An 11,177-nucleotide genomic window follows, 5' to 3' on the forward strand; every position below is an offset into this window, starting at 1 on the left:
AAAAAGAAGACATACTCAGAGAGATGGAAATTGTGAGAGAAAATATGAGAGAAAGAATAAATCCAAGAGAACTAATATTACAAGAGAAAGAGAAAACAAAGTAAATAAAGAATGGAAAATTACTCAAAAATAATGGAAGAAAATTTCCCAGAGCTTGAAGTGTCTACTAGCACAGAGCAAAAACGAAGAAAAAACAACCTTGTAAAATGTTAGAACTGCAAAAACAGAGATCTTAAATTTCCAAAGAAAAGAAGTGACCCAAGAATCAAGCTGACATTGGAATTTTTACCAGCAACTCTAAATATAACAAGATAACAAAGAGTTCCAAGTTTCTGAGGGAAATATTTCTTGAACCTCAAAACCTAAGAAAAAAAATTACTTTTCAGAAAAGTTCCACTCCTAGCTGAATTATCATTAAGTAAAAGATCAGAATGGGGGCACCTGGGTGGCTCAGTTGGTTAAGCGACTGCTTTCGGCTCAGGTCATGATCCCAGAGTTCTGAGATCAGTCCCACATTGGGCTCCCGGCTCAGTGGGGAGCCTGCTTCCCCCTCTGACCCTCTCCTCTCTCATACTATTTCTCACTCTCTTTCACTCTCTCTCAAATAAATAAATAAATAAAACCTTAAAAAAAAAAGGCAGAATGAAAACAGTTTTAGATCTGTAGGGATTCAAAAAAGTAAACTCTCACATACTCTTTTTTATTTTTTATTTTTGAGATTTTATTTATTTATTTGACAAAGAGAGGAATAGAGAGAGAGAGCACAAGCAGGGGGAGCAGCAGAGGGAGAGGGAGAAGCAGACTCCCCACTGAGCAAGAGCATGACGGCTGATGGGGGGGGCTCAATCCCAGTAGCCTGAGATCATGATCTGAGCCAAAAGCAGATGTTTAACTGACTGAGCTACACAGGCACCCCTCAAATACCATTTTTTAAATAGAGCTACTTGAAGATAAGCTCAAGCAAAATGAGATAGAAAATAGGGTAGTTGACAATATCAGATCTAATTCAGGAGGACAGGGAAGATCTAATTCAGGGAAGTCCCAAGAGTTCTAGGCTAGATTGGAATGGAAAGATAGGAGCTCTGGGAGAGAAATCTGAAAAAGAGAGAATTCAACTGAATAACTAATTACTATGATAGAAAGCTTAGAAAGTGCTGTTTTCTGGTGTTCAACTTTTAGATCCAACATATTAATAAATTATGAATAATCTGGCTATCATTAAAGCATAGTTTGTAAATGTATACCATTGTTGACAATATAAAGGTAAAACGCGCCCGATCTCGTCTGATCTCGGAAGCTAAGCAGGGTCGGGCCTGGTTAGTACTTGGATGGGAGACAATATAAGGTAAAAATGCAGTGGACAGTTTAAGATGTGGAGCATAGGGAGGAAAGGTAAAAGTAAAGGTAAAAGCATTCAAGAGATTATGTTTAGGGACACCTGGGTGGCTCAGTCGTTAAGTGTCTGCCTTCGGCTCAGGTCATGATTCCAGGGTCCTGGAATCAATCCCGGCATCGGGCTCCCTGCTCCGCGGGAAACCTGCTTCTCCCTCTCCCACTCCCCCTGCTTGTGTTCCCTCTCTCGCTGTGTATCTCTCTGTCAAATAAATAAAATCTTTAAAAAAAAAAAAAAGAAGAAGAAGTAGGAAAAGTAGGGGCGCCTGGGTGGCTCAGTCGTTAAGTGTCTGCCTTCGGCTCAGGTCATGTTCCCAGGGTCCTGGGATGGAGCCCCATGTCGGCTCTCTGCTCAGGGAGAAGCCTGCTTTTCCCTCTCCCACTTCCCCTGCTTGTGTTCCCTCTCTCGCTGTCTCTCTCTCTCTCTCTCTGTCAAATAAATAAATAAAATCTTTAGAAAAAAATTAAAAGTAGGAAACGTAACTAATGGAAGAGCAAGTAATTGTTAGTCTATACTGAGAGGGTAGGAAGACACAAGATACAGGGTTTATAAGTTAGCTAAATCATCATCAATCTAGGTAGTTCATCAAGAAATGGTAGCAGAAGACTTAATAGTGTTATAATGGCAATACTCCCCTATTTTTCTGCAGATTCTATGCAATCCTATTAAAATCTCAGCTGCCTTTTTTTTTTTTTTCAAAAATTGACAAGCTGTGTCCCTCACATGGAAATGTAAGGGACGCAGGATAGCCAAAATAATCCTTAAAAAAAAAAAAGGAGAACATTCATTCTTCCTGATTTCAAAACTGACTACAAAGCTACAGTGATCTAGACAGTGTAGTACTGGAAAAGTAAACATATATATCACTGAAATGGACTTAAGTGTTCAGAAATAACCCATACATTTATGGACAGTTTTCAACAAGAATATCAAGGTAATTCAATGGGAAAAGAATAGTCTTTCTAACAAACGGTGCTGTAATGATCGTATATCCAAATGCAAAAGAACGAAACTGGACCCCTACCTCACATTTACAAAAATTAATTCAAAATGGACCATAGACCTAAATATAAATGTTAAATCTGTAATACTCTTAGAGAAAACATAGGTATAAATCTGTGTGACCTTAGATTAGGCAATAGTTTTTTAGCGATGAAACCAAACATACAAGTGACAAAAGAAAAAAAATAGGAAAATTGGACTTCACCAAAATGGAAAACTTTTATATTACTCAGCCTTAAAAAGGAAGGAAATCCTGATACATGTTACAACATGATTGAATCTTGGAGACATGATACCAAGTGAAATAACCCAATCACAGAAGGACTGTATATTGTATGATTCCATCTATATGAGATACCTAGAGTAGTCAAATTCATAGAGTCAGAAAGTAAAAGGGTGGTTGCCAGGGGCTTGGGGAAGGGAGAATACGGAGTTAGTGTTTAGGAATTAGAGTACTTCCCAAACCTCAGTTTGGGAAGATGAAGTTCTGGAGAGGATGGTGGTGATGATTGCGTATCAATATGAATGCACTAAATGTCATACAACTGTACATTTAAAAATGGTTAAATTGGTAACTTTTATGTTGTATATATTTTACCACAATAAAAAAAAAATTATCTCTTGTGCTTCAAGTACACTGGTTTGGACTGAATTGTGTTCCTTCAAAATTCCTCACCCTTTCCCAAACTGTGAACATACTTGGAGAGAGGCCTTCAAAAAGGTAATTAAATTTAAATGAGGTTGTAAGAGTGGAACCCTAATCCAATAGGACTGGTGTCCTTGTAAGAAGAGGAAGAGACACTTGGGGAATATGCACAGAGAAAAGGCCACATGAGGACACAACACAAAGATGGCCATCTACAAGCCGGCCAAACCTGCTGACACCTTGATCTTGGATACCCAGCCTCCAGAACTGTGAGAAACAAATTTTTGTTGTTTAAGCCATGATATTTTGTTAATGTATCCCTACCAGACTAATACAGATTCTGATACTGAGAAGTGAGATGTTGCTGCAACAAATATCTAAAAAATGTAGAAGTAGCTTTATGATTAGAGGCTGCAAGAGTTTTGAGGTCCATGTTAGAAAAAGCCTAGCATGCCTTGAAAAGAGACTGTTGGTACAAAAATGGATATCAAAGGTGATTCTGGTGAGCTCTGGGACAGAAATGAGCATGTTGCTGAAAACTGGAGGAAAGGTGACCCTTATCAAATGGCAAAGAAATTGGACAAATTGTGTTCTTGTATTTTGTGGAAAGTAGAATTTTTTTAAAAGATTTTATTTATTTGAGAGAGAGAGAGAACACGAGCAGGGTGAAGGACAGAGGGAGAGGGAGAAGCAGGCTCCCCGCTGAGCAAGTAGCCTGATGCAGGGACTCAATCCCAGGATCCTGGATCATGACCTGAGCCGAAGGCAGACGCTTAACTGACTGAGCCACCCAGGCGCCCCTGGAAAGTAGAATTTAAAAATAGTAAAGTTGAATATTTCTAAGCAAAGTGCTGAAGGTACAGACTGATTTCTTCTTATTGCTTATAGTAAAATGCAGGAGAAGAGAGATAAATTGAAGGAATTACTAAGCAAAAAGGAATGAGGACTTGAAGATTTAGAAAATTCTTAGCCTATCTATGGTATTATGATTTATATTTGGTCACTCAGATGACCAAAATATATTTCTCAAATATATTTGGTCTTTGTCCACTGTTCCTGGCTCACAGCTCCCCAAACCCTTGGAATTTCCTGAGCAATAAAAGCAATGGGAACATGTTTTGTCAAAATATTTGGTGACATAGGTGAAATAGATGTAACAAGCCCCTTTTCACAACTGGGCTTATGTTAGTAAAGTGACTTTTTGAAGCACCTAAGGATGGGGGCTGGTTGCCAGGGGAACCAAACAGGAATAGAGGTTTGGAACTTTCCGTCCGATCCCACCCCTAACTCTTGGAAAGGGAGAGAGGCGAGAGTTTGAATCAATTACCAATGGCCGGTGATTTAATCAATCTTGTCTATGTAATCAAGCCTCCATCAAAAACCCAAAAAGATGGGATTTGGAGAGCTTCTGGGATGGTGAACATGTGAGGTATGGGTTAAGTGATGCACCTGGAGAGGGCATGGAAGCTCTGCATCCTTTCACCATACCTTACCCAATGCCTCTCTTCCATCTGGCTGTTTCTGAGTTATATCCTTTTATAATAAACCAGTAGGAAAGAAAGAACCACTAAGAAAGATGTGGCTCTGAGATCTGTGAGCCACTCTAGGAAGTTAATCAATCCTAAGGAGGGGATCATGGGAACTTCTAATTTATAGCCAACTGGTCAGAAGTACAGGTAACAATTTGAACTTGCAGACAGCATCCTGAGTTGGAGGGTATCACTGGAACCTTCAATTTGTAGCCAGTTGGCCAAGGACACAGGTATATAACATAGACTTGCATCTGGCATATGAGGGAGCAGGAAAGACAGTGGGGTGACAGCACTCCTGTGGGACTGAGCCCTTACCTGTGGGATCTGATACTATTTCTGGGTAGATACTGTCAGAATTGAGTTGAATTATAAGATACCCAGCTGGTGTCTGGAGAACTGCTTCTTGGTAATGTGGGGAAACCCACCCCCCTCCCACATGTTGGAATTGGGGGCAGTACCCAATTACTGTCCATATTACAAAAAAAGAAAAGGTAAATTCTACAAAGCACATCAAAGGTGTGGCTGGAAAATCATTTGATAAAGAGATCATAGGTGCTGTAGGGTCCAAGGGCAGGCTGCCCCAAGATGGGCCACTTCGGCATGAACATTATTTTGAATTAAAAACAATTAAAACCCAGCAGATTCAGAAAAAGCTTTTTACCTCCCCCCTCAACTGCCCCTTTGTACCAGGAAGAGAGCTATTAATAGAGATTCCCCTTTACCTAAGAAACTTATCTACATAATAAGGTAACCTTGGTTTTCTAAACATCTTTCACCTTCCTGCTAATGGTCTTTCTCCCCTTTGTATCCTCAGATACCCTCTCTTTAGCTCATACAAGCATCACGTTGCCTGACTGTCTTTGGAATTTCCATGTCTGTGTAGATTCCCTGTATATATGCTATTAAATTTGATTTTCTCTTGTTACTCTGCCCCCTATCAATTTGATTCTTAGTCCAGCTAGAAGGACCTTGAGGGTAGAGAAAATTCTTCCCCCTGAGAGTGTGACTCATGGATTTAATCAGCTATCTCAGAAGTATCCAGGAATAGAGATGAGATTATACCAGCAGAAACACTGCCAGCTTGCAAGAATGGGGAGAGAGTCACCAAAATAAAGGAGTCCTGTTGGACTTCTGGGATTCTACAGGATAAAAAAAGTAGAGCTATCTGGCTGCCAGTCCTCATTATCCTTCAAGAAAAGGGAGGAATAGCACCAAAAACTATTCAGAGATGAGCAGAACTGTCACTCCTACCATGAGCCCAGAGGATACAGGTCTGGGGGGCGGGGGGCAAGGCTGTATCCTCAGTTTTAGTGGGTCAGGCTGCTACCAACCAGTCCCTCAGGAACAAAGCTACTGCCCAGAACCAAGAGGATGATGCTGCCACCCCCGTAGCCCCAGAGGGCAAAGTATTGAGCCAGAAAATCTAATGGAATTTGCTTTGCTAAGTTTTGGACTTCCTTTGCATCCACCACCCCCCCCTTTTTCTTTCCGATTTCTCTCTTTTAAAAGGAATGTCTATCCATGCCTGTCTCACCATTGTATCTTAGAAGCACAGAATTTCTCTGTTTCATAGGCTCACAGCTGGAAGAAGAATTTACCTCAGGATCAATCATATTTCAAGTCTCATCCATACCTGATTTAGATGATATTTAGATGAGGCTTTGGACATAGAGTTGATTCTGGAACGGGTTAAGAATTTAGGATTGGGGTGAATGTATTTTGTACATGAGAAGGATATAAACTTTGGGTACCCAGAAGGCAGAGTGTTTTGGACTGAACTGTGTTCTCCTAATATTTATACGTGGAAGCCTTAATTCACAATGTGGCTGTATTTGGCGACAGGGCCTTTTAAAAGGTGATAAAGGTTAAATGGGGTCATATCCAGTCTGTGGTGTTTTGTTATGGCAGCCCTAGGAGACTAACTCAGACACTGTCAGGGAAGTGAAAAGACAGTGCATAGAATGGGGAAAAATTTTGCAAACCATATATTTGATATTATATTTAGAATATATAAATAACTCTTAAAATTCAACAATAAAAGTGGGGTGACTGGGTGATGGACACTGGGGAGGGTATGTGTTCTGGTAAGCGCTGTGAATTGTGCAAGACTGTTGAATCTCAGATCTGTACCTCTGAAACAAATAATGCAATATATGTTAAGAAAGAAAAAAAGAAGAAGAAGAATGTAGCAGGAGGGGAAGAATGAAGGGGGGGAAATCGAAGGGGGAGAAGAACCATGAGAGACAATGGACTCTGAAAAACAAACTGAGGGTTCTAGAGGGGAGGGGGGTGGGAGGATGGGTTAGCCTGGTGATGGGTATTGAGAAGGGCACGCTCTGCATGGAGCACTGAGTGTTATGCACAAACAATGAATCATGGAACACTATATCTAAAACTAATGATGTAATGTATGGGGATTAACATAACAATAAAAAAATTAAAAAAAAAAAAAAGAAATGAAAAAAAAAAAATTCAACAATAAAAGGACAACCCCATTTAAAAAAACGGGTACAAAATGTGAATAGATATTTCTCCAAAGAAGATATACAAATAGCCAAAAAGAAAACTTCCTAAAAATTGTGCACACCACCCCTGCTTATATCCCATGGCAAAAGCTCACTACATGGTCATTCTTCGCTCAAGGGCAAAGCTTTTACTGTGGATGGTCATGGACCCATCAAAATTAAGTTCTATTACTAAAATAAAGAGAAAATAGCTAATGAGTGAAAACTATCAATTGCTGCCACACATCTCTACCTAGAAAGCAGCACAGAGACTCAAGGAGATGAAAATATGACAGGCTAAGGACATGAAGATAGAAAAGGCAGTTTCCTAATTTAAATTTACTTAGAGTCCCAGAAGGAGAATCAAGAGAATGGAAATGAGCTTACATCCATATAATGAGTGGTATTTTTCCATATTGATAAAAAACATAAATCCACACATCAGAAGTCACTAAGAAGACTTAAGTAAAAAGAAATCCAACCTGGAAAATTCCAGTGAAACTGACAACATAAAAGAAATTTTTTTTTTTTTTTTGGACCACATACCTTAAAATCAGTTGCATTAAATCCTAAAGACTGCTGTAACATAGTGCCACAAACTGGGTGGATTAATATAACAGAAATTTATTGTCTCATGGTTCTGGAGTCTAGAAGTCCAAAAGCCCGGTGTCAGCAGGGTCACGCTTCCTCTGAACTGGTAGGAGAAAATCCTTCCTTGCCTCCTCCTTGTTTCTGATGACTTGCTAGCAATCCTTGTCATTCCTTGGCTCACAACTGCAAAACCTCAGTCTCTGCCTCCATCAGTGTCTGTTATATCTTCATATACCTATGTCTCTGTGTCTCTTTTCCTCTCCTAAAAGGACACCAGTCATATTAGATCAATGGGCCGCCCTTCTCCAATATGACCTTATCTTAACTAATTATATGTGCAATTACCCTATTTCAAAATAAGGTCACATTCTTTTTTTTTTTTTTTTAAGGTTTTATTTATTTATTTGACAGAGAGAGAGCGAGAGCGGGAACACAAGCAGGGGGAGTAGGAGAGGGAGAAGCTGGCTTCCCGCGGAGCAGGGAGCCCAATGCGGGGCTCGATTCCAGGACCCTGGGATCATGACCTGAGCTGAAGGCAGACGCTTAACGACTGAGCCACCCAGGTGCCCCATAAGGTCACATTCTTAGGTACTGGGGCTTAGGGCTTTAACATATCTTTTTGAGTGATACAATTCAACCCATAACATCAGGCCAGGAAAAAAAAATCAGCTTACTTACAAAGGCACAGTAATTAGACTGACAGCAGACTTGTTAACACAAAAGGGAAGCCAGAAGCCAGAATAATATCTTCAAGTACTTAGAGAAAATAACTGTCATCTTGGAATTATGTACCCAGTAACACTATTTTATAAGACCAAGGACAAAATAAAGACATTTCACATAAACGAAAGCGCAGAGTTTATTACCAATTGATCTTCGCCAAAGGAAAATATAAATGACACTTCAGGAAAAAAAATCCTAGAAAAATTTCTGAAAGACAGGAATATGGTAATCAAAGAAATTAGTGAACATGTGGAGATATCAAAATACACATACTTTATAACTTTCCAAAACTGATTGAAGAAGAAATAGTAAGCCTGAATATTTTTATAACAAAGAAATTTGATTGGTAGTAAAAACTCTCTCATTAAAAAAAAAATGAAAGTCCAGAAGTTTATACATATCAGTTCTACAAAATATTTAAGGAACAAATAATTTTAAACTTATTTTCAACTCTTCCAGAAAATTTATAAAAAATAGAGTTAGAAAATGCCCCAGTCCAACTCATTTACTGAAGTTAATAAAATATTAATACCAAAGCCAGACAAGAACATTAAATTATAGAGCAATACTCATGGAAGAAAGTTACAAAAATAATAAGTAGCAAACCAAGTACAACAATATATTTAAAAGATAGTGTGTTATAACCAGGTTGGGTTTACCCAGGCATACAAATGTAATTTAATACTAGAAAATCAACGTAATTTACCACATTAAGGTATTAAAGAAAAAAAGTTTATCAATAGATATACAAAAAATATTTCATAAAATCCAATATCCATTTATGATAAAAATTCTAGCAAGACAGGTCCTGTCCTAGCGATGCACCTCACTGCTAGGGGCAGAGGCATGGGAGGCTTGGAGTGTGGTAGCTGTGGACGCCCTCCACTCTGCGCCCCACCGGCCTCAGCTCCATGCCCAGCCAGCCTGCTGTAATCACAGAGATTAGCAAGTGGCTGCCTGAACTGTTTTCCAAAGGATAAACATTATAAGGCATTGAATACAGAAGCTCACCAAGAAAATCCTATTTTTTAAAAAAGGTTTTCTTATTTTTAAGTAATCTCTACACCCAGACTCACAATCCTGAGATCAAGAGTCGCATGCTCTCCCAAATGAGCCAGCCAGACACCCCAAGAAAATCAATCCCATTGGTCTGGGGGGGGGGGGACACAACTTCCAACAGCCACAGGGATGCTGCTCCTCAGGTACCACCTGAAAAGCTCTTTCTCAGAAGGTTTTGTGTAGATTCTGTGCAGTGATGGGGAAACTGCAAAGCAAACTCAGACACAGCACTTTTAAATACAGCAGGCCCAGTGGAATTACTGAAGAGAGGATTCGAACTAAAGCTTGTCAGGAGTATAGCCCAGCCCCCGTGGACACTGTCTGTTGTTGCTGCTGTGAACTCAGACCTGTGTGTCTCCAGAGGAAAAGATAAGACAGCTGTGGCCTCTAACTGGAAAACTGGAAATGTGGTGAAAGGTTCAGAGGACAGGAATGAGAAATCAGTAAGGTAGCCTGTATTCACAAATCAAGCCAGTTCTTCAGCATCTGTCGTGGAAGGACGGTCATGATGTGGCACTTGCATGGTCCCTCACAACCAAGGCCAAAGTTCCCTGGCCACGCCCTGGTGGTCACTGCATTGGCTGAGTCTGGACGTGTCACAGCTGTGCCCTGGCTCTCGGGACAACACCCTTCTTCGTGGGATGTTGGGACCAGTGTACAGAGAGAGCCTCTGTCTCTAGGAACCTGGTCACTTACCTGTTGCTGGGTCCCCCAAGAACCACATACACTACAGACATCTGAAGATAAAACCGTCAGATTATGGGACAGTCGGGGCTGCAGGTACCTCATACATTTCCTGCAAAGCAGCATGTTCAGACTTACTGCGAGGTCAGTGAGGACAGACACAAGTGTGTCTCCTGCAGCAATGGCTTTGGAGGGGAAGGCTGTGAAGCCACACAGTGGAACCTAAGGCAGACACGGAACAGAATATGAGAATATAAGGGGCATTTCCAGACTGTTGCATCTTGTGTCTTTCTACCAAGGGCACTGGCCTCAATGCCTATAATTGCTACTTTATCACATGACTACAAAGTGACATTTTGGGGGGCACCTGGGTGGCTCAGTCCTTAAGCATCTGCCTTCGGCTCAGGTCATGATCCCGGGGTCCTGGGATCAAGCCCCACATCGGGCTCCCTGCTCCGAGGGAAGCCTGCTTCTCGCTCTCCCACTCCCCCTGCTTGTGTTCCTGCTCTCGCTGTCTCTTTCTCTCTGTGTCAAATAAACAAAATCTTTAAAAAACAAAAAAACAAAGTGACATTTTGGAACCAGTATACTGGAGCCTGCCTGTTCACCTTGTCCCTAGATAGATTAGGATCTTTGACTTCCCCGGCTGTTGGCGACACTGTCTCCTTACGGTATGCAAGTTTCAGCAGAGGAATTCACCTGCTCAGAGGGGCTCAGAGGGGACCACGGCGGAGGGCTGGAACTACGGGAAGTGGCAGTTTTCTGAAACCAAGAGTCATTTCACTGGACAATATCAAACCGTGGCCAGTCAAAAACGAAAACAAAAACAAAAACTAAACTTCTTAGCAAAACAATTATGGAGGAGAAATTTAATCTAACAGAAAGCTATTTTCGGGGCACCTGAGTGGCTCAGTTAGTTAAACATCCAACTCATCAGGTCGTGAGTTCAAGCCCCATGTTGGGTTCCACTTAGAAAAAAAACCAACTGTTTTTAAAAATGCTTATAGTAAAAAATAATAATTAAAAGTAAATAAAAATGTTTA

At 40.5% G+C, this 11,177-nt stretch overlaps 1 pseudogene; it reads left to right on the forward strand.

Annotated features, from left to right (window-relative positions):
- The first annotated feature begins 9,579 nt into the window (after positions 1-9,579).
- Positions 9,580-10,900, forward strand: LOC118535799 (WD repeat-containing protein 31-like; annotated as a pseudogene).
- Positions 10,901-11,177: the final 277 nt, after the last annotated feature.

Source organism: Halichoerus grypus, chromosome 6, assembly GCF_964656455.1.
Source record: "Halichoerus grypus chromosome 6, mHalGry1.hap1.1, whole genome shotgun sequence".
NCBI lineage: Eukaryota > Metazoa > Chordata > Mammalia > Carnivora > Phocidae > Halichoerus > Halichoerus grypus.